This window comes from Bos taurus, chromosome 10, assembly GCF_002263795.3.
Source record: "Bos taurus isolate L1 Dominette 01449 registration number 42190680 breed Hereford chromosome 10, ARS-UCD2.0, whole genome shotgun sequence".
NCBI classification, from domain to species: domain Eukaryota; kingdom Metazoa; phylum Chordata; class Mammalia; order Artiodactyla; family Bovidae; genus Bos; species Bos taurus.
In genome coordinates this window covers 81354076-81378646 of record NC_037337.1, presented here as the reverse complement: position 1 = coordinate 81378646, position 24571 = coordinate 81354076, and the positions used below count along the sequence as shown (strand labels likewise).

At 45.9% G+C, this 24571-nt stretch overlaps 1 protein-coding gene across 8 annotated transcripts in view; it reads right to left on the bottom strand.

Moving 5' to 3' along the window:
- Positions 1 to 24571, bottom strand: part of SUSD6 (sushi domain containing 6) — a 95121-nt gene that overhangs the window by 61272 nt on the left and 9278 nt on the right. Inside the window, exon 2 of one of the 8 annotated variants that reach the window (XM_024998101.2) lies at positions 5039 to 5187. The exons of the other annotated variants lie outside the window; for them this stretch is intronic. The gene's annotated coding sequence lies outside the window, so the exon portion shown is untranslated. The remainder of the gene's footprint in view (positions 1 to 5038; positions 5188 to 24571) is intronic. 8 annotated transcript variants of the gene reach the window in all.

The window sequence follows — 24571 nt, the reverse complement described above, 5'->3', positions numbered from 1 at the left end:
CTCCATCAGAGCTGAGCAGAGCAGGTTTCAATACTAACTTGGCAAATAAAGGCTGGGAAGCTGATTTGCTAAATCTGATTTCTCAGGGCTCTGTGTTTGCAGTAACTATACTGCAATTCAGCAAATATTTACTGGCTGTCTTCGGTGCAAGGCCTGGGTGGTCACAGAGATGACGTGGGGCATAGTTCTTACTCTTAAGGAATTCACAATCTCCATGACAGGAATTATGTGTTTATCCATATAGCACTGTGAAACTGTTACTAGGGTTTTTTTTTTTTGGTTTTTTTTTTTAAAGTGCCATGAGGACACAGAGGCCATAAGAACAAAGGATTCTGGTTGGGAGTAGGGGGAGGTGAAAGAGGAAGCTTTGAGCTGGACCTTGACTATCATGAACAGATTTAGTGAGCTCTCTGGCCCGTTCTGCATCCACAGGTCTAATTATAAAGAAAGAAAAAGAAACGGAAGAACAATTCACTGAAAGGATGGCAGAGGGAGAGAGGAAAAATAAACAGTGATAATTCTTTCTGCCAAGAGTTGCTGACTGCTGCTGTCTGGCAACAGGAAATAAACATATCTATATATTTTCACTGAAGGGGATGTTTAGGTGCTAGATTTTGGTCTTCTAAATACATACTCAGGGCTGTGCAGGAAAACACCTCCTCCAGGTCAAAAATAGCAAACCCAAGAGAACTGGCTGAAGCAGTGGTGTTTACTTTTACCATCACCGTGGATCACTTTCCAAAGGCTCTCACGTGGGAGGGTATAAACAGGTCTGTGTCACTTCCTGGTTCTCAGGCCTTCTGCTACATTCCCAGTCAGTCTGGGAATGCTGCCTATTTAAAAATAAACTGTAAAAACTCACCCAAAACCCCCAACTCCAAACCACTCTTTACTTTGCTTCATTTGATTTCACTGGAATTAAAAGGGGTTCAGCAAGCAATGAGACTAAAATGACCACAGAGAATGGATTCTCAGGTGAAAATGAAAATACAGGCTTACTGAGTTCAAGGTCAGGAGATTTAGATTCTACTCATGTTCTGCCTCTAACTGGAAAACCTGACCTTGAAAAAGCATGATGTTTCACCTCTCTGTACAATAGCCGCTTCAGCATTAACCCCAAGAGAGTTATCCAATCTTTCTGGACCTCCATTATCCTTATCTATAAACTAGCACTAACAATAGCTACCTTGTAGGCATCATATCATGTAATACATGTTATCATATGGCATGAGTATGGTGTAAGTATATCATATGGTGTAAGTATCACATGGGAATTACATGTAAAGCACTTAGCACATTGCCTGTATTCAGTAAGTCGTCAAAAATAGGTGTTCTAGTTTTCACCATCTATTATTGTCATCATAACCTGAAAATGTAAAAGGCTGAGCTAGATGGATCACTACCTGAAGAGCTTCTCTGGCTCCAAAATCCTCTGGTTCTTTAAGTCACCTTCTCCTTTTTTTCTTTTCTTTTTTTGATGTGGGCCATTTTTAAAGTCTTCACTGAATTTGTTACAGTATTGCTTCTGCTTTATGTTTTGATCTTTGGGCCTCAAGGCACGTGGGATCCTAGCTCCCCGACCAGGGCCAGGGATTGAACCCACACCCCCTGCACTGGAAGGCACAGTCTTAACCGCTGGACCGCCAGATAAGTCCCTTCTTTTTTTTTCTTTTCAGGCAGTTAGATGGAAAGGAAGGGAGATCAACTTGGAGAAGCATGACAGTTACCAATATATCCTCAATGTTTATATTCGATACACTACAACACAATTAAGGAAATTCATCAATGAGCTGAAAGAGGCATGCTCCGCTCCCTGGGGAAGAGCCTTGGCTGTGACTCACACTGAAGCCACAGCATGGGTACACCTGCTGCCTCTACGGCCTTGTTCGTGAAGCACAACACCCTCCAGGGCCAGCACAGTGCAACTTCATCCACCTCATCTCTACCTGTTGTGCAGCTCCTCGTCCTAAAAGTGAGCACGTGGCCAATCAACACACTTCTAGTAATGACTAATCCCCCCTGCAAAGCAGTCCTGTTTTAAACAAAAAAGTGCCTTCTCCTTAATATAATTTGAATGTGGTCAAAAATTTAACGCCCTTCCCCAAAAGTTAAGAGTGTAATCAGAGTATAGTAACAAGATCGAAGTGCTAGACTGAAATTAAATTCAGATGAAATTAATAGGCATTTTCTTGTATTCGCTCAGCATTCATAACATGCTAAAGACTATACAGGATGCCAGAAACTAATAGGATGCGACGAGTGAGAACCACAAAGGATGACACCGAGGTTTCTGGCCCGTGACTGGGTGAATGGTAGAAGCTACCACAAGAGGAAAGAACATATGTGGACAAGCAGGTGCTGGTGAAGCATGTGATGAATGTAGCGCAGGTTATGTTTGGAAGGACTGAACTACAGGTACTTGGAGAATATCCAAGTGGAAAGGTCTAGCAGGCAAATTAGAAACGAGTATGAAACTCCGCAAAGTGCTCCAAACTCAGGATACAGCCCTGGAGTGATCGGCCTGAAAGTGATTGGCTGAAAGCATGCAAAAGAGATGAGAGCTCATCCTGGTGAGAGAGCTGAGTGAGAAGAGAGTCAAGACAGGATCCTCGGGGAAACACTAACTTTCTAAAGCAGAATGTGAAGGAAAGAGAGATCATTAAAGACCCTCCCAAAAGTACAAGGAAACCAGGAGCCTATGCATCAGAGCTGTCACAGGAGGGACACAGTGATTCAAGGAGAATGTGAGGGTGAGTGGCAGACGCAACAAAGGTCCCATAAATGAAGCCTAAAAGACATCCATCCATTGGATCTGATCACGAAGTTATCACTAGTGACCTCCTCAAAAGCAGATTTATTACAGTCATGAGGGAAGATCATGAATTCAAAGTGAGAAAGCACAGACAATAAGGGCAAAACTACTGGGGGGAAGGATGGTGGAACTGGAAAAGAAGGAAGAAGAAAGATGGGATGATGGCTAGAAAGAATTTGTGTACTACAAATTCTGAGAGTTGTACCTTCTCAGTTAACCTAAGGTTTTCAGTTAAAGCTTCTAGAACTGCAGCTCTGAGACACTCCCCCCACCCCTACCCAAGCAAGACACTGTCTTCTAGTCCAAATGTTCTTCATCTTGTGTTAAGTTCCAAGAAGCCTCCTAATTTATAAGCAAACCATGACTCTTCCCGTCCTCCTCACATATTACCCAAACTTCCTGTAAGTTGTCAAGGTTGGACTGTGAGGCCCCAAGCAAGAAGGAGAAGCAGGAACTTGCCTACTGTTCCTTCCCCTTTGATTAGTCCCACGCCCAAGCACCACCTCTGCACTGACATGACCCTCTCACGGTACAGAGCCATCCACCAAGGCCTGCATGCTCTAGGTCTAGCTCCAACCATACCTCTGGTTCTCTCAATACGGAGTTCAAAGTCAGGACCTGAGAAGAAAGGATCTGATTAATGCACAAGAAGGAATATTCCCTTAAATCTCTAAATACAGACTCAAAACTTATTTCAAATTAGTCAAAATTCAGGCAGAGGTATCAAATGAAGAATCTCATAAAGTCCATGTATCATCTAAGATTATGTTAAGAGGGACTGTAATAAAACTCAGCAGATGAGAAAGAAGCATCGTAATTTGATGAGAGAATCTGATAGCTCCCCCAATTTTAACACATATCTTACTAACTTCATTCAACACATATAAAGAGCACCTACTTATATTGGATTCCACAAAAGGTATAAAAGTGGGGGAAAGCTCATACCTTTAAAGAGTTTACAGTCTACAGGGGAGGTAAGACACATACATAAGTAACTACGATGAGGTAAAATGTGAAAACCCAAGAGAGATATATAGTCAAAGTGCCAAAGAGAAAACAGGGAAGTAAGGTGGAGCCAGCAGAAGGAAATGAAACAGTCAATTAAAGAATTAATCACAACATGGATTTTAAAGTCATAGGGAGTTCAATCCTGATTCTGCCTCTTGTTTTTCAGAGGTACCTAGGTGCCCTGCATTACCTCCTGTGAGTCATATACGAAGTTGGGGTAGCAATACCTAGTTCACAGAATTGTGACGAGTCCGTGATTCACGCATTTCTGGAGTTTAATACAATATCGGGTCCAGAGTGAGACGTGAGATGCTGGCAGGGCCACCGCACACAGGAATTTAGAGCTCCTGCGTCTGCACAGAGCTGTCTGGACCCTCACTCATGGACAGACAGCTGAGCATCCGCTATTTGCTCATCAACTGTGCCTATTAGTTCAATCAGTCACCCAGGTTGAATGGCACTATGGTCAGGAGGCATAGGAACGAGGCTCAGAGCGTATATATGCGTATGTTCACGTCAGGATAAACCTGGAAGTACACACTCAGTGTTCAGCTTGGAAGCATGGCATCACAATACAGGTGAAGTTTCAGATTATACACCACATACTGCATGACACTACAGCATGCTGTTCCTTTGGACAGTGTAGCTGTTCAGTAAATGTTTGGTGCAGTGACATGACCTGAACCTGGTTGAATTCCCAATGAAATCTGTCTCACTGGATTAATTTTTCAACAAGTGAACACAGGAGGCAAAAGACACCTAAAAATTAGCCTGAGGGACACAGAAGTCATAATGGAATAACAGAGACTAGATTTACGTTTTCCTTAAACAACTAGAAAGTCAGATATAATATATTAAATAATGGTTTTCAGACATTTAAAAATAGGTAGCACAGGGCAGTGATCCTTGAAAAAAGGGAAAGAAATGCAGAGTCCTGCTGGTGCCCCAGCAGGGCTAACCTGCTAACTAACCCCCTAAAGGCATCTTCAGACCAGAGAGTAGGCAAATAAAAACCTGAGAGTTCAATGATTTCACTTCATTAGAGAGACAGCTGGGAACTGGGGGATGTCAAGGAGGCTAGAACGTGCCGGGCAAAGTAACTGAGAGGAGGGAGCTCCAAGGGAAAAAACTAACAATCTGCCGAGGCTGAGTGTTGATCTGTGCACGTGTTAGAGGAAACTAGCAAGGCTAAGGAAAGAACCAAAGGAAAGAACTAACCCCCGGCGCTCACACGGAGCCAGAAGTTTACACGTTCCCATGGGCCAAAGTGGAAACAAAACATCTCCTGGTTCACAGGGCACCGGAAGGGATCTTCACAAGTGTTGGCCTCAGTAGTGGGACCATCCTAGCCCTCAACTAAAGGCTGTCTGCAAAAAAGAAAAAGGACAAAAATAAATAAATAAATAAAGGCTGAGAACCAAGCCTTGAAAGGATCAAACCAATTCTAAGTAGTAACTGAATTGCTTCTGAGAACAAAGCCAAGAAGTTTTTAAAGGAATACAGAAAGTTTCAGCACCTAACAACATACAACTCACTATGTCTAGTTTCAAATCAAAACTGAGCAGACATGCAAAGAGGCAGAAAATTATGACCATGACCTATGGTCACAGGAGGAGAATAAACAAACAGAAACAGACCTAGAAATGACACAGATGAACACAGAGGATGTTCAAATCTCTGTTACAAATATACTCTGTGTGCTCAAGAGAAAAGAGGAAGGGACGGGCATGAGACCACAAAGACTCAAACGTTTAAACTTCTAGAGGGAAAAATACGAATACCTGAAAAGAAAAATATACAGAAGGGGATTAACAGATTAGACACTGCAGAAGAAAAAATTCAATGAACTTGAAAACACAGCAATAGAAACTATCCGAAGAGATATACACAGAACATAAGTCAGAAGTATGACTGTATCAAGCAGCCTAACACATGCATAATTGAGGCATGGGAAGCGCACATAGGTACACACAAAAAAATTTTTTTGATGTAAACTATAAACTCACAGATTCAAGAAACTCATCAAACCACAAGAAGAAGTACCTCAACAAGAAAACACAGCATGGCACACTGTAATCAAAATGATGAAAATGATCATTAAAGAGAAAATATTAAAAGCAGCCATGAGGAGGTAGGAGGAGAGACAATGCACCCAGAGAAACAAAGAATCACAGCAAGTCTCCTGTTATAAACAATGCAACCCAGGAGGCAACAGAGCATCATGTTCAAAGTATTGGGGAAAAAATCAATTTGACACTCATTTCCTAAGGAAAAGCTGACAGGAACTATGAGTTCCCATCACTAAGTTTTTTGTGTTCTGCAGTAATATTTTTCAGGGAGGCCTGTGCTGAGCACAAGACGTAAACTCAGTGGTCTTACAAACATCTGCAAGTACTTGTTGTTGTTTAGCCCCTACGTCATGGCCAACTTTTTGTGACCCTCATGGATTGTAGCCCACCAGGCTCCTCCGTCCATGGGATTTCCCAGACAGAATATTGGAATGGATGGCCATTTCCTTCTCCAAGGGATCTTTCTGACCCAGGGATCGAACAAGCACCTCCAACATTGGCAGGCAGATTCTTTTAACACTGAGCTACCAGGGAAGCTCTTTGGAAGTATAGTATTCTATGAGGAGTAAAAAGGGGTAAAGACCCTTTCTTACTTTCGTAGAGACACGTTTTATACTCTTGTACTCAGAACATTACAAACTGAAGCTTATTTATACAGTCATATTCCTTAAAATACTGGAAAAGAGATAAGAAAGGTCTATTAGAGGATCCATGCCTTAGCTGAAGAAAATCAAGGAAGAAAGAAAAAGTAAACCCCATCATGGAAAGAGTCAGCTTCACCAGCATTAGTCCTGAAGAGGCCTCCCTCCCTCAAGTGTACACATCTACTGGTTAATGTGTCTGATGGACCTTTACAGATTCAGATAAAATATTTTTTCAGAATGAAAGAAATATTCCTTAAGAAGAGGTAAAAGTAACTCAAGAAATGACATAGAGTTACTCAATTCTTAGCTATGCAACCCAGTCCAGGGTAACATAATCTTCTTCTCATTAAGGACCCTGGGCAGGCACCCCATTCTTCAGAGTCCAGCCTGGGGTTCTACCCTGGAGGGACCATTAAAATGGCAATTTATCTGTTTTCAACATTGGCTGGTCTGGTCTCTCCAGTAAACTGTAGTTAATAAACTATAAGGTCCCGGGAAGGCTGGAGCTCTATCTGTTTTTTTGTGCTTTCTTTGTAAACTCTGAGACCATGACTCTCTCAAAAAACCCTAGTACAGGTGCCCAAGAGGGACTCTCCTCCCCAAAATAACTTACTGCCTGAACAAGTGGTTTTCAGTGGGGGCAATTTTACATGCCACTCCAGTCCCAAGGTTTCTAGCAACATTTGGAGGACTTTTTGACGGTCTTAACCTGGGGGATGCTATTGGCATCCAAGTGGCAGAGGTCCAGGGTGCCAGCAAACATTCCATGATGCACAAGACAGCCCCCCAGAACAAAGAATTTGGCCCCAAATGTCAAAAAGGCTGCAGCTGAGAACCCTGGCCTGAGTGGGATCAGCACGGTGCTGAGCAGGTATCAGCAGTTGTGCTTGTAAATTCCCTGCCGCCGCTGGCAAGTCTCTTCCTATCACCTGTCTCCAGGCAACGCTTTGATCCTGCTGGTGTCCCTAACTCAGGCTTACATCCCTCAGAGAGAAGAATTTACTAAGAGTTTAGATGTCTGGGTTTTCACCCCATCTCGGCCACTAGCTGTTGATTCTGGCTGTTACATACCACAAAATTTTTCTGGGCCCATTTCCTCCTCTCTAAAATAGAAGGCTTGGAAAAGATGACTGAGGAGTTCTTCCAGCTCTAAAATTCTATTTGAAATGCTATCTGTCCTTATCATGAGCCAAAGAGAAAGGATCCAGCTTAGTATGCACATCCACCCCTGAAGGACAGAGGTTCTGCTATTGTAGAGACAGAATCTAGCCAAGGGGGAGCGCCGGAGAAGCCAGGAGCTCAGGTACAAGCGATCCAGAAAAGGCTCTGCAAACACTTGCTTAAAGCCCAGCCCAGGCTCTCAGATTTAAAATACATAAGAAAGTCTCCCTTCTGCCTTTTCAGGTCAATCTTATTCATCAGTGTTAAGAGGAGGAGGGGGAGGCTCGGGCCACTGAAGAGCAGCCCTGGAATCACTTGGGAGCTTAACAGAGACACTGAGTCTCAGGGTCTGCTCCTAAGTCACTTCAGTCGTGTCCTGACTCTGTGTGACTCCACAGATGGCAGCCCACCAGGCTCCTCTGTCCCTGGGATTCTCCAGGCAAGAATACTGGAGTGGGCTGCCACTTCTTTCTCCCTCATCCCTGATCTACAGAATGAAAATCTGCATTTTAATAAGATTCCTCCGGTTTGAGAAGTTAGAAAAGTTTGAGAAGCCCTGGTTTAGGATATACTGCCCTTTTATTCCCTGCTCTGTCATCTCCTCACTTGTAAAGATGACTTTCAAGACTGTCCACATTCCGTCCTAACTCCACCTCCTTGCACAGCTTGTGCACATGTACACACACACACATACACACCAGTTCAGAACTTCCAAACCCAGAGTCACCGACACTCAGGAGGACAACTTCCTTTCTCTTTGCCTCTTGCCTACATCCACTGTTGCTGCTAAATCGAGTCAGTGAGACCCCATAGACGGCTGGCAACCAGGCTCCCCAGTCCCTGGGATTCTCCAGGCAAGAACACTGGAGTGGGTTGCCATTTCCTTCTCCAATGCATGAAAGTGAAAAGTGAAAGTCAAGTCACTCAGTCGTGCCTACATCCACACAAGGCCAGAAAGAAACAAGACTTGAAGCACAGGCTAAATCAGAGCTTTTCTGAGCTACTGATTCAGCCCACCCCTGCCGTTCAAAGACTCCTCAGGAGGTGGGATGGAGAACCCAAAGGTACAAACTCTGATGGGAAGAGACTCGTCATTTGCATCTGAACAGAGACCGACCAGAGTCCAAAGTTTCATTGTTTTCCTGCCGCCGCTGCTGCCTTACTTACAGAAAGATTCTTGGGGCACAGGCTAAAGGGCACAGCACACACACAGAGTAAACAAAAACACAGCAAGGGTTCTCCTGGGGATGGGGGCAGCTGGAACAAAGCAAGACCACGGTGAAGGGTAGCCTAACAGAGCGCTGGAACACAGGACAGAATGCGGGGAGAAGGGGTAGACTCTGCTGAGCGGCTAGTGCGGGAGAGGAGATTAGGTTGGGGCTCAGCCCCCACCCCACCCGCGGGCCTAAGCAGCAGATGGCTCAGCCCCAGGCAGCTGGCAGAGACAGCCAACTGCACGTGCCTGCCCGCCCCTCCCCAGGGCAGGAAACGAAAGGAGCAGGGCCCAAGCCAAGCATCACCTCCAAAGACCACCCTGGGGGTGGGATGGCAAAGACACCCAATGCTCTGCCACCAAGAGATGAACCTGGAAAACATCTCTAGTATCATCCAAGGTTCTTCTGCACCCACCTTTGCTGCCTCTGGTCATCTTTTATTAGGAGCAGACTCATGGGGTCTGTCTTGGGATCCTAACACATTTCAGCCTAAAGTTCAACCTATCCATGTTAAGAGAGGGAAACTGAGGCCTAGAGGGGGACTACAGCTTGCCCCGGGAACACAGGGCTTGTTAGTGGCTGAACCAAAACTCAGCTCTCCCAACTCTTCACTCAGCAAGGTTTCCCAAATACCTCCCACCGAGCCCCCCAGACTGAGTGCCAGCCCCAGCACTGTTCCCAGTGCTCTGTCCACTGAGCCCTCCAGGAATGGCTCCTGGCCAGGCCTCTGCCAGATGAGAATGTCCGGTAGCCCTGAGTCTCCAGGAACTCCAATGCAGCCAGAGCAGCTCAGGGGAAAAAATTCACGAGTAGCTACCTGCCTCTTCCAGAAAGGAAGCAGAAGGTACACACAGTTAACACTCAAGGAAGGCTGTAGTTTTGGGGGCGTGGGGGGCGGTGTGTGTTTGGAAACGAAAAAGGCTTGTTCTGAGAGCTGAAGGGAATTATCAGCCAACACAGACTTGGAGGCAAGTCGGAGCTAACTGCCAAACTAGACTGGCTTAATTAAGACTCTCCCACCCTCTTCCCCAGGAAACCCACCCCCTCCTCTGGCTGGTCACACTAGCCATAAGAAGCAGTCATTTCAGGGAAGCTGAAGCCCTCTCTGGCGACCTGGCCCTGGGGGATGGGCTGTCAGCCAGGGGGCCAGGCCGCTGGAGCTTCAGGGCCCAGCTGCCCTTACTGTCAGCTCAACATCTGCCTTCAACAGCACCTGCGCTGCAGCCCACTCTGGATCACTGTGTGTGCAGAGTGGAAAAAAACACTCATTAGCTTTTCAAATATAACCCTCTACAGAACCTAAATAGAAGGCACAGTTACTCAACTGCAAAGCAGAAATCCTCTTCTCCTCATCAAACAAAGGTGCACATCCACAACCAGCTATGTGGTTAAAACTGGGCAAAAAGAGGCTAAGGAGTACTGGGGTGAAGTTCGTTGACTAACTGCACCCAGAGACCTGGCAAACCCCAGCTCCAAGGCCTTGAAGCATCAGTATAATGAAAGCATCCTAAGGATGAGAGGTCTTTCCTAAACGCTTGTGGCTTTGCTGCTGCCTCCACACTCCAGGGCAATCACCATAGGCTCCTCCTGCCCTTCAGGCCCAACATCAGTCCAGGACTCTGGACATGGATATGCGGGGCCAGACAGTGGCCTGCCAGAAAAACTGCCTTACTCAGGGGCTGAAAAGCAATGTTTGATCTAGTACAACCAAGGGGTCATAATGGGCCCTGTGCTCAAACCCCTTCACATCTGTCACAAGCACGCTGCGGGTAGAGGGGCGCGGGGGTGCAGTGAGGGCAGGGAATCAGGACACTACAGCCGGACTTCCTTGTCTTCCACCCCAACAACAGCCCCTCAAGAACTTGCCCTCCTGAAGGGCAAACACGGTTTTGATTTCCAAACCTCACTGTTAGAGAGAACTTCTTGTTTTCTCTCTCTGTTTTTTAAAACAGATGAATGCTCCCCTAGGGAAAAAGCAGCTGTAAATACAGTAGAGGGCAGAAAGAGAACACTGCTAGGAGTTCCAGAGGAACCATTATACTATTGTAAAAAGGCTTCTCAAAAGAATGAACACACCCCATTCCAAACAGAAAACACACAATTTCCTGTAAAGGACTTGTCTGAAGGGTAACCTTTGGGCAGATGGTTTCTCTAGGCTGCTCCCTGCTCTACTCAACACTAAGACCTTGACAAGAAAAGTGAGTTAGTAATTTTCTTCCTGGGAACCTTAAAAGAACTAATTCACAACTCAGTCAGCCTGCTTGTCTATTACTATCATCACTATCATCATCATTATCATTAAAGGGCTAAACTTCATCACCAAACTGCTATAGACATTTAAACAAATTTAAGCTGTTACATTTTTAGGCAGACTGATGCCACAGTATTTACTAGTTGAGATAAGAATGGGAAGAGGGTATAAATCTGAGACGGGCAGCCTGGTTTCTGCACTTCCAAAAGGAACTGCACTGTTCAAAGGCTCAGGATTCTGGGAAATCACCCACTGGCTTATTTTACCTCTCCATCACAAGTAATGAGGCTGCCACCCCAAAACCCATTTGCCAAAAATAAAAGATCTAAAGAAATGTTTCAGAGAAAGTTTGTGAGAAGAAAACTCAAGCTGGTTTTATTTTCAAACAAGCTGCAATTAAATGGTTTTGCCTCCTTAACCACACTTCCTACCTAGAACTCCAGTAAGTTAGATGTGCCTCTCAGATGCAGACTGGATTACAGGGAATTCAGCTGGCTGAAACTGGTCTCAGCCCACAGATGTACCAACCTGTCTGCACAGTCCTGGTTGAATGTAAGAAATAAAAGCAGGGTAGGAAATCAGCAATACACTTATAATTCTGTCTGAGTCAGAAGAGGAAGATACTGCTTTTAATTTCACGTAAGATTCTATTATTAGAAGGAAACATGTAACGTAAGCCATAAACCTCATCAGTGACAAAGCAAAGAAAAACATGTATTTATAGAATATTATTTAAATCCCTAAACTTCCCAGAGGAATCAATTTGCCTCTAATACAAACAAATCGAACTGCATCTGCTCACCACTGCCCCAGATGGTCTGTTCCCTTAAGCTACGAGCTTCCCTATGGCCAGGCACCTTTCATATCCTCCTTTAGAGAGGATTCATCACACATGCACCTCCCCACAATTTCCAAGAACACTGGCCAACTTCTAGAATGAACACAGTTCCACGTGAACTGGGGTTTCAAGAAAATCTCTGAGTGGGACAAACTCTTGGGGGACAAGCTGGACCCTCTCTGATCTTTCCATCTTCTCTCAGGTCTTGGTTTCCAGAGCCCTAAAAAAAGTCCTTGATGGTCTTCCAGCCTCAGGCCACCCAAAATCCTGCCAGGAACCACACTCTCAAGCACATCACATTAGCTTCCACCTCTGTCTGCTCTGTGCAGCACCATGTCCTACGTGAAGCCTGCAAAAGGCACAGAAACCACAAGCCCCAGTCCGCTTTCAGTGGAGATGGAGAAGCTGCCTACCTGACAGCAAACAATCAAGGCACCCAGTAAGGCAAGAGTGTCTATTTCAGTAGTCTATGTGGGTGCAATAAAACACTAAATCGTGAGGTATGCATTTCAGAAAATAAGGAAGAATAAGCAGCAACTACTTGTGAGTTATGGACAGAATAATGAAAAAAAAAAGGGAGAGAGACAGAAATGGACCTGAACCAAGACAATTAAAGAGGGCCCTAGGGACTTTCCTGGGAATCCAGTGGCTAAGACTCTGAGCTCCCAATGCAAAGGGTCCAGATTCAATCCCTGGTCAAGGAACTAGATCCCACATGCATGCATGCTCAGTCGCTCAGTTGTGTAAGACTGTTTGCAACCTCATGGACTGCAGCCAATCAGGCTCTTCTGTCCATGGGATTTTCCTAGCAAGAATACTGGAGTGGGTTGCCATATTCTCCTGAAGAAGATCTTCCTGACCCAGGGACAGAACCTGCATCTCCTACATTGCAGGTGGATTCTTTACCATGGAGTTACCTCGAAGCCCAGATCCCACACCCCCAACTAAAAAGATTCTGCATGCTGACACTAAAGATCCTGTATGCCACAACAAAGACCAAGCACAGCCAAATAAATATTTAAAAACAGAGAGAGAGGACCTTAAAAAGGAAGGAAGGAAGATTTGACCTGAAAGCCTTGAGAGCTGAATTAGTATGTAGACAACAAGAAGGAATTTCTGGGGCTGAAAGGCATAAATAAGCATGATAAATTGGGAAGGCAGGGGTGGGGAAAGAAGCCAAGAATCAGGGAAGAACAGAAAAAAAAATCCATTTGAGATCCTTCAGGGCAAGGCACAATTCTTACGGTTTCCCTGGTATCTATTACTTACCAGACTCTGGTTATTCCACAAAGTAAATTAAGTATTCCACTGAATACTTACAATAAGGCCAGACTGTACATCTATAAAAAACGGGCAGAGAGATTCAGCTTTGGATCCATAGGTAGTAGGGAACCAATGAATGTTCTTGAGCAGGAAACATGACTTCATCCACCTCAACAAGTATTTACTAAAGGCCTACTATGTAAGAGGCACCAGATTACTCAGTCTTTGTCCTCAAGGAGCATGGGGGAAGGGACGGTAATATGACCTCCCGCACACATAGGGCTGCATTCTCTTACCTAGTTTTACTTGAGATAAGAAAAATGTTCAGGGGACATGAACCTGGCAAGGGAGACTAAAGCAGCCTGGGAGGCCAGACAGGATGTTAAGGTCTGGGCCAGGGTAGTGGTGACAGAAACCTCCAGCAGAAAGAACTGGCAGGAGCTCGTTATTGATCAGACAGGAGGGGCTCAGAAGAGGGGAGTCTTGATGACACAAAGTCAGAAAGCAGCAAGATTCAGTGTCAATTCCCAGATGGTGAGAGCTTCAGGCCATGCTTTGGCCCACTGATCGCCTAAGGCTAAGGTCAGTCAGCTCCGACATTCTGCCCATTTTTGGGAATAAGGGTTACACATTGCATCCTTCCCACTCGCCCAGTTTTTTATGCTAGTTGTGATTTCCTGTAATTCCCACTTGCAAGGGAGTGAAGGAGATGAATGAGTTGACAATTCCTTTGTCCATCACACAGTAATAAAAACATCTCAATGGTCCAGCACTAAACTTCTAGTGGCAGCTCTTATTCGGGAAGAGAACAGGGGGAGGAGGCATTACATTTTAAAAGCTGTGAGGCAGTGTTCTCCTTACCCAGTGAGTTCTCCTCCTGGGCAGAGCCTTCCCAGAGACATTTAGCAAGGCAGAGGCAAGAGATGGAGCACCACCAACCCTAAGAGCCAGCATCAGTTCCTACAGAGAAAAGAGGCCCAAGACCCCACCCCACCTGGCTATGTGAAAACTGAACGCACAATCAGGAGGGCAGAATCAACATGAACAAGGCCCAGAACGCTTGGGTACACGGCATCAATGGAAACTAGCAGCTGGCCTCCCACAGTAACTGCTCTCAAGGCGGGAGGACACCTGAGGACTTGCCAAGTGCTTGTCCCAAAGCAGAGCTGCCCAGTGTAAGGCTCTGAGCCACAGGAGGGCCAGCCCAGCTCTCAGAAAGGCAGTCCCTCCTCTGAACCCCGACACGCTGCCGGCCACTGCTGTCCCCGGCCATCCTAGACACAAGTAGCACAGTTAACAGGTGAACAGTGGTGACTTCTGGAAGGGAAATCACAGGTGATTTTCTTCTTCCATGAATCAAGTAACCTGTATTTCCTAATCTTTCTTCAAGAAATAAGTAGAGGGAATTTCCTGGTGGTCCAGTGGCTAAGAGTGCAAGCTCCCAGTGCAGGGGGCCTGGGTTTAATCCCTGGTCTGGGAACTAGATCCCACTTGCTCCACGTGTCACAACAAAGATCAAAGATTTTGTGTGCTACAACTTAAGACCCAGCACAGCCAAATAAATAAATAAAAATATTTTTTTAAAAAAACTAATAAGTCCATTTAAAAAAAGAAGGAAGTAGAACTTGTGATTTCTTAAATTTTTTTTAAAACAAGTAAGTTGGTGGGAGAAATGAATTTGACATGTGTACCATTAAAGCATAGTCCATAGGTCACAGAGAGTCAGACACGACTGAGCGACTAACACACACACACAAATACACACACATCATTAAAGTGAAAGTGCAGCTTAGCCCTCTTTCCTAACCATTAAACAAGAATAAGAGGAAAAAGAGCGTGTAGACTGAATGAAGAACAAACAGCTGCGGGTTAAAACAACTCGGTGGATCCCGACATTTTCCAAACAAGTGCATCCCTCCCACCTGTGACAGATCCTGACTGCCTGAGAACAGCCACCCATACCCTCCACACAGGGGCTCGGAGAACTAAAACTGGGGTGCTGAGGATATGTTAGCACAAAACATTTTCCCAATAATTGGTTTAGGCTTCCTATGGACGGCAAAAGGCCTTTTAGAAGTCCGTGACTTGGCTGTACCAATGGAAGAGGGATGTTTTGTTATCCTGCAGGACTCGACTCTGTAACTGGGGTGGTCATACTCCCAGTGACATGGAACCTCAGGATAAGAAAAATAACACATCATTATTACTACCTGGAATCTAACTGCCTAATCACTGCACATGACTCTAAGCATTTTCCATCTAATATCTGATTTAATCCTCATAAGAACCTTAAAAGGTACTACTCCTATCTCCAGGCTTCCCTAATGACTCAGATGATAAAGAATCTGCCTGCAACATAGGAGACACGGCTTTAATCCCTGGGTCAGGAAGATCCGATCCCCTGGAGAAGGGAATGGCAGCCCACTCCAGTATTCTCACCTAGAGAATTCCATGGAGAAGCCTGGTAGGCTACAGTCCATGGGATTGCAGAGTCGACCAAGCGACTCTTTCTTTGGAGAGCAACTCTCTATCTGGACAAGGTATAGAGAAGTTAAATAATTTCCCCAAGGCCACAGAGATAGCAATTCACGACAGCAAGATTACAAATGAATCAATATGACACCAAAGCATATAATCTTGGTAGAGGTTCAAATCAATTGCTAGATTATGTAATTCATTTCAAATATTAAAATTATCCTAGATGTATTATAGAATAAAAGGAAAAATTCCCATTCACTCTGGGAAGAAAAAAAAAACAGGAAGTTCTGAAGACTGTTCACAGGGCGGCTTGCGGCTCTAGCCCTTCTTGAGTGGACTTGGACTTGGATTCCCAGCTCTACTTCAGAACCTCAGCAGAGCAAAGTGTTTTAACTTGCAGACTGATTCTAGGTAAGAATTCCTCAGTTAGAGGTGGATCAGGTGACTTAGCACACTTTGAGAAATACTGCTTTGGGGGTATTCTAGGAAACTTTCTGAAGCCACTGAAGAAATTGAGAACTAGGTCATTAGATGTTGACGGCTAATTCCCCCGAACTGCAAATGAGACACATCACCTCAGTCACAGGCGCTGCATGTGAAGAATGCTGTTGGCAGAATGGAGTGAAGGGAAGCAGGAATTCAGAGACTTTAATTCCCAAAGCTCTCTTTTCTTTACAGACCTGCATCTGAGGAGCCATCTGCCCCACACCTTCCACAACTGAAATAACCTGGCTAGAAGCTGCCCCATAAAATGAGCCTGATTCCTCTGAAAAGTAACTGCCAAAGATGGATACACTGCGTATTAATGACCAAATTCAGATATCCTTTATAGAAACCAACACAAAAAGGCTGACAGGAGAAAAAAAATTTTTTTTAATGTCTGTTTTTTTTAAAGTCCCAACACAGGGCATGTTGCCTGGGTCTTGGCACTCATTTGTAAACTGAAGACAGAGGCACTTGCTGTGAGGTTTTGCCTCTCAGTGTTTTAGTTAATAGGTATCCATCCACATATTCGAGCTCACCAAGTTCGCCCTTCCTCTTTGGCTTAAATTATCTATGTCAATTGCATTACTATCCAAGAAAGATGGCTCCAAGTTCAGGACTGCTTTCGGTAATGTGATTAGGTTGTACAGAAATGCTAATGCTTTTCTGGGCCCCAGGCTGACCTTTCCCTGATCCTTTCTGGTCTCTGAGGTAAGTCCTGGCTGCCGCCTCCCTTTGAGGAGGGACACCCACCCCCATTATGATTCCTTGGGGTTTTCAGAAAGGTCACACAGTGCAGCCAAGACTTCAGAGTGTCTGCTTCTGCTGCTACTTACCAGTTGTTCATCCTAGAAAGGTGTTTTTTATCCTCTTTTGGCATCAATTCTCATAACTGTAAATCAGGTATAATATAATCAACCTATTTTGAAGCTCCTGTGAAGATTATATAAACTATATAAGTCACTTAGACCATGAGTGCTTGGTACTCAGAAGGCACTCAAGACATGTCACCTTTTATTAAGACTCCACCGTGTAATATTAACAAGGTTTTGCGTGAACCTAGAGTTTTATACTTCTGAAGCAGTCTCAATTCATTATTGCTACAATCAGCCCTCACAATAATCGTTTACGATAGACAGGACTAAAGGTTTACGGACACGTCCTGCTATAAGGAAAAGGAACTGACCTGATCTTTACTCGTGAGCTGCGTGTTCATCAGTTCCAGGTACTGGGTCAGAGACCCATCTCCGTCATCTTTGGTTACCACTCCCCACACTCACGCCAGCAGGTATCAATAAATCAAGGCTGGGCTGGACTGAGGGTTTACGGCAAGGGCTGCCCGTGCTATAAGCCAAGCAACCCCAGGCTTGTTGCAAGGCGCTGGGGGAACAAATCAGAATCACTGTTGTAGGGAATTCCCAGCTACCCTGAACACACAGACAAGAGGGCTGACTTCCCCAGTCCTGACTCCCACCTCACCCCCGAGAGGAAAAGCAGCAGCTGCAGGAGCAGGGGCAGCCAGAGGTCACTTAGAGGGAAATGGCAGAACTGCCCTTGCACAACCTCTGAGGCAGCCGGGAATCAGGACAATATGATGCAGCATTATCCAGCCCCTCCCGCTGGGCCAAATGGGGGACCCATAAATGTGGCACTTCAAAGGCAAGGTAATGCTGCCTTCAGTAACCGAAATGGAGTTGCTTTAGAGTAGAGTACAGGCCAGTCTATAAATACCAGGGATTAAAAGGCTTCCTGCCGGGCCCAACTGCCACTGGCCTGAAGACAAAGGCTCTCTGGTTCTCCAGACCCCAAACAGACTCCGAGACGAGTCCTTCAGGTTAGAGCTGCCATCGGCCAATGGTCAACCCCTCCAAAGCAATACCCAAAACTCTTTTTCCTTCTTTTCCAGCTTGGCCAGCCTCTCCTTTCCACATCCTTCACCCAGGACCATCCACTCCCCAGAACCCCTCCACAGCAGCTCCCCCACGCACTCTGGTCTCTCCAGGCTCCCCCTGTCTCCCTCACCACCTCATCCTCCACCCCAACTTCTTCATCAGTATATATTTTTATCTGCCATGAAAACAACAAAGACTTTGGAATCATTTTAACCTTGGTTTGAGGTACACACACTTACACTACTTTTTTTTTGGGGGGGGGGGCGGCCTGTGCCAGAGTCTTCATTGCTGCGTGGGCTTCCTCTAGTTGCAGCAAGCAGGAGATACTCTCTAATTGAGGTGTGTGGGCTTCTCACTGCGGTGGCTTCTCTTGTTGCAGAGCATGGGCTCTAAGGGCTCGTGGGCTTAGCAGTTGTGACTTCCAGGCTCTAGGGCACAGGCTCAACAGTTGCTGTGCACGGGCTTAGTTGCTCCACGGCACGTGATGGGGTCTTCCCAGATCAGGGATCGAACCTGTGTCTTCTGCATTGGCAGGTGGATTCTTCACCACTGAGCCACCAGGGAAACCCCAATACTTAACGTTTTTAGAGCCTGATTTTCTGATGTATAAAGTGGATACAGGCCCACCTAGGAATAGCACCCAGCACAGGGCCTGGCACAGAGCATGCGCTCAGGTCCTCCTGCCTTGTCCCAGTCCCCACAGGATTTTTCTTCTTTCCTCTTCCCTGGGCTCTGAGACTCTGATACAGTCATTATTTCTAGGTATCATACCTCCTACATCCAAAGGTCTCAACTCAAAGGAGTGACTCAAATGACGAACGTTTTAGTCACTGATGTTATCTGTGGAACAGATACATTCCGGGCAGCCGGTCCCATCAGCAACCTTCAAATTACACTCAAGACAGGTCACCCTCTATCTCCTCACCACAAAGGACCCATCTGAGGAGGAAAGCAACCAGAGGGGACAGGAGGACATGGAGTTGGGAGTCACTTCTGGCCAGAGGCAGGAGATGAATAAAGTTGTTAAGATAAGGGTAGCACTTCCACACGCAATTAAAACCCCAAAAGAAAAATTCCCATAATTCCACATTTACATGTAAAACTTTCAAATTAATTCTGACAGCAAGAACACCTGCCAGTTTTGCTAGAAACACCATCTGGTTCACTTCTGATAAGGCCCAGGCACAACTTCACACGGGCCAGGAACTGTCTACAGTCTGGTTCCCAAAAGGTGGCATCCTAGATGACAGCTCCAAGGCAGGTGCCATTCCCCCCTCCCTGGAGCCCCAGAGCCGCTGCTGCCAGCTCCTGCTTAGGCCTGAAATAAACCCAGAGTTTGATTCTTCCCTAAGTTTCTCCTCTAAGACCTCCAGGCACTACCCTTACAATCAGGATTAATTTAGGCAAGTCTGTCTTCAAAAACCAGATAAATACTACAGCAACATGACAAACAGCCTGAACCACTTGAGTTTCAGAGGGGCTTTTACAGAGTGGGTGGGAGGGCTACTTCTTCACTCAAGAGTCTTAAATTTGTGATTAGCTAACTGTAAGAGGGTCCCCTCCACGAGGCCTTTAAGGTCCTCCAAGTGTCTTCCTTTCACCAAGCCAACAGGAAACTTTGATGCACTTCATGAGGCCTTCAGGCCGCCATAAATAAGGAAAAGAAAGCAGCCTGGGAGTCAGAGCAGACTTGTCTCAAGGTGCAATGACTTGGCTGGTGGTAGCGCCACAGCAGGCCCACTGTTCAGATCCTGATGGGAAATTAAGCATAAAATGTGAACTCAACACCCACAGCAAGGATACACTCCAAGGAAAAATGGACTACAAGGCTCACCAGCCACCACCAAATGCAAATGGAAAAGGGTGTGTTCGAAACACAGGGTAACAGGATAAAAGCTATCAAGGGCAAGACTCTGCACAAGTATGCACACGCTTTTTTCCAGTACGCCAGACAAACCTGGGCTGCTAAAGCTGCAAACACTGCAATGCCTATACTGTTCACCAATTCTGGGTAAGGACTTCGTGACCCCTGTGAAGAAGGGAGCAAGGCAAATGTGGTCACGCCTGTTATGTAAAAAGAGAACTGAAAAGGGGAGGGTGAGAAGCATACTGTACAAACCCAAGGTGAGAAGCCAGGGCAAAATCAGCTCTGGCCCCACAAGTGGGTTTGGTGACTAGAACCTCTCATTCTCCTGAAAACAAGACTGGGCAGAAATCACTCAGGGTCTTTATTTTTTTTTTTTTTCCCTCTCAAAATGTGAATACACAGAAAAGGAAGCTCAACACTGATTTCCCACCAAGTCTGGCTTCAGCTCACCCAGTCAGCCGCACAGACAGGCAGCTAGCTGAGGAGCAGGTGGAAAGTCACCGGCAGCCCCCAAGGGGTGTGGAGAGAGAAGCTGAGAGGCCTTGTGCTAGCCTTCCAGGACAGGAGGAGGAGGCCTGGGAGGCTGTTGGTGTGGACTAGCGGCAGGGCAGGTTAGCAGAGAAGGCTAGACTGAAGGAGCTGGGAAAACTGAACCCACTACAAGGGCAGTATTCAGGAGTCCCCCACAAGACAAGCAGGAGGATGTGAAAGAAAAGCAAGAGGAAACGAGCCCCTCCCTTCTGTCAGTCTGGATGCAGTCCATGTGCCTTGGAGAGTGGAGAAAGGAAGTGGTCCTAAACCAGCCTCTGCCCTTCTCGGACAAACTGACCTTCAGTAACCCCCACTCTCCAGGCCAGCGGCGTGTTTCACATCCACAGCCCTGGCCGGGGCTTCCCATCTGCCCACTGGTGAGACCTCTCTGGTTTGCAAGAGGGGCCAATAGGCCACAAGAGCATTGGCATCACCATTTCTGCTGCTAACTCAGCACTTGGCCTTAAGACAGGACACCTGGCCTAAACTATACTCTGTGCCTCACATTCTGAAGCTTTCAAGTGGGCACCACTCTCTCCTCACTTCCAGGGTGACTGAGAGGATAACAGGCTAACAGGCAATAATTATTGAGCACCGACTAGGAGCCAGGCACCGGGCTAGCTGCTTTGCGTGTCTCCTCCAAACCCCTGTATGTAGCAGATATTGACTTTAACCCCATTTTCAGTTGACAAACTGGGGCTTAACAAAGAGACTCACCCAAAGTACGTAAGTCAGACAGAAAACCTAACGCTACAAAAAGCAAGGGTCAACTACTAAACATCACCTCTTTCCCCAAATAAAATGCCATGAGTTATCTTTTAATTGTCAGACACCATACCGAGTGTTTTAACTATCCCATTTTATTTTTGTGACAATCCTAGGAGGGGTTACTTTTCAACATAATTTAAATCATTTAAGTTATCCATGCCAATGGTGAAAATTCGAATGAAACAAAAAGCAAGTTTAAGAAGTTATAGTTAACCACTGTAAAGCAATTATCCTCCAATTTTTAAAAAATAAATTAAAACAAAAAGAAATTCTAGTTTCCTGTTACCCTTTATCACCCCAGAACTCCCCATTCCAGGTAATTATTAATACTCTGGTGGCTACCCGTCAAGAGCCAGCCAGTGGGAACATTCTCACCTCCACTTCACAAGGGATAAAACTCCACGTCTGAGAGGTTAAGCCCGCTCAGGGTCATGAAGCTGGGAAGTGGCTGAGCAGGGCCAGCATGAGGACAAGGCCTGCTCCGCGCCTCCCACTCATACCCACTCCCCCAAACAATCGTCCATTTTCATTCGCCATAGGAAAGGGGGAAACTCTGCCTGGCCCGCAGCCAGTCTCACTCCTCCACTTTCCTGACCAAATGGAAAAACAGCCAGAGCGGTCTGAGCACACCCCGCCCCAGCAACGTTAGTGCTGCTTCGTGTTTTCAAATCTAAGCTATCCTGGGCGAGGCAGGACCTTCTTCCCCTCCAGCCCGCTCACTGTCCACACAGGCTCTTCTGCCTCTGAAAGGGAGAGAGGCAGGACAATGGGGAAGAGAAGAGGAGGTCAGGACAGGCGTGCAGGAGACCCTGGATCCCCATGTCAGCAAGAAAGGACACTCTTCAGGACGGCCTAGGAGTGGGAGGCGTCTCAGGGGGCTCTGGACCCACAGTTGGTGTCCCAGTCAGAACACACCTGCAGAAAGAACAGGACTGCAACAACGCTGATACAGGATACAACTGCAGAGCCCTCAAGATCCCCACACAGAGTCCTAGGAACTTAGAATTTCTGCTCTGGCTCACTCCCAAATGGACCCTCTATTAACCCCAAAACTGCACAGGCTTCTAAATACCAGGGTGTTGCCCCTGTGGCCTCCCTGCTCCTCTGAAAAAATAAAAGTGAAATCTTCTCAGACTATACAGCAATGCTTTTTCCTTAGTTAGGAGATGCAATGTGCCCTTTTGAATTACACATACTTTCACATCTCTGTCCCACTGATACACAAAAACATACTGACATACTGATCTGGAGAGCACCCACGCCGACACAGGGGTAGGGACGAGGAAAGGGGCTGCTACATTGCTTTTCATGCACAAGTTAAAATCCACCAAGTCTGCAATTCCAGGAGTTTTCTTGTTTCCCAGCAGGATACCAGTGTTTGATTCAGCCTCAGCCCCAGCTGACTCAGCGCCCCTATTTATCAGCACAGTGAATTCTAAATGCCCACTGGTCAGCAAAGGCCTTGGCTGTCCCATTTGTAAAATGGGACTGAAATCTTCCTCACAGTAATTATCTGATTCCTTATGTAAAGTACTTTGTAAAATAAACAGATCTTTATTGCTATTAATATGAACATTCAACCTGCTTAAGTAAATGAGGAAGAAACTTAAACCAGCCCTTCTCTCCTCTAGGGATTTGAAATCTATGAGAGGAAAAGACTAACCAAATACTGACAAAAGATTCAAAACCTCTGTTATACCGTGCTGCAAATAATCCCTGTGGGGAGATGATTACGTGGGAAAGAGCATTCAATACTTGTTCAATTAATAAATGAGTTCCAATGCACTGCTTGAAAAATATCTACTTGTTACCATCCACAGAAAGTTTTACCAATACGAAAGGCTGTGAAATCTGTTCGTGCACTGTCTCACATACATTCCAAGAAAGCGGTCAGCATTTGCAGAGAGCAGCCGTTCTTTCAAAGGCGTGATTTTTCAAACCACACACAGATCTTCAAAGCAGATGACCCACACAATTCTATTTTATAATTCCAGGAGTAAAAGTACCAACCCAGAAGAGATCAGGTTTCCCTGGTGGCTCAGTGGTAAAGAATCCTCCTGCAATGCAGGAGATGCAGGTTCAATCCCTGGGTTGGGAAGATCCCCTGGGGGAGGAAATGATAACCCACTCCAGGATTCTTGCCTGGAGGATCCCACGGACAGAGGAGCCTGGCAGACTACAGTCCACAAGGTCACAAAGAGGTGGACACGACTGAGCATGCACCCAGAAGAGCTTGGTTCCGGAGAACAGAAAACAAGCCATCTTATGTTAACCACTTCCTTGCCTGCAGCCAGATGTGCAGTGGATGTTATGTATCTGTAAAAAAAAAAAAGGCCAAACAAGTAGATGGCACACGTGTAAATTGGATTAAGGGTGTGACTGATACCTCTTGAGGCTTTTAAAAGAATGACAGTTTCCCAGAAACAAAGTCCTGCACCTGAATATCAGAAGGGGTAACTCTCTGGTCTAGGATCAAAATTCGTAACGGGTCCTGTAATTTGTTTTTGACTGGCCTCACTGAAACATTCTGGACAACCAATATCCTCTGTTTCCTTCCTTCCCTCCCTCCCTCCACCTCCACGGGTCCTGAGCTCTCTTCTTTTCCAGCCACCAGTCGGAATGAACTTGATGAATGTTAACAGCTTCTTATCACCCTGTTTATATTTGTTTTCCACTCAAGCCAGGCCTCCCTCAAAATGTTTCTTTCTGGAATTTTATCAATAATGCCACTCTTACATTTCTTGTCATCAAGGCTCAAAGTCACCTTGCCCTCTCACCCTTTTTACTTTAATCCTCTACATCTGGTCAATTCTTATCAACCAGTTAATCCAGGAGCTGAGTATAAAGAAGTGGACGAGACAAGCACTGACCCTGAGGAACTTAGAATCTTAGCCAAGAACCTGAGCCTACGTGGGAAATGTGCTTATTGGGACCCTTATCTGCGCCAGTAGTGTACTGGGGCCTTACCACCCTGGCAGGTTATAAAGCCAGATATAACAGGAAGTGAAAGTGAAAGTCACTCAGTCGTGTCCAACTCTTTTCAACCCCATAGACTGTAGTCCATGTAATTCTCCAGGCCAGAATACTGGAGTGGGTAACCTTTCCCTTCTCCAGGGAATATTCCCAACCCAGGGATCAAACCCAGGTCTCCCACATTGCAGGCACATTCTTTACCAGGTGAGCCACCAGGCAAACCCAAGAATACTGGAGTGGGTAGCCTATTCCTTCTCCAGCAGATCCTCCTGACCCAGGAATCGAATCAGGGTCTCCTGCACTGCAGGTGGATTCTTTA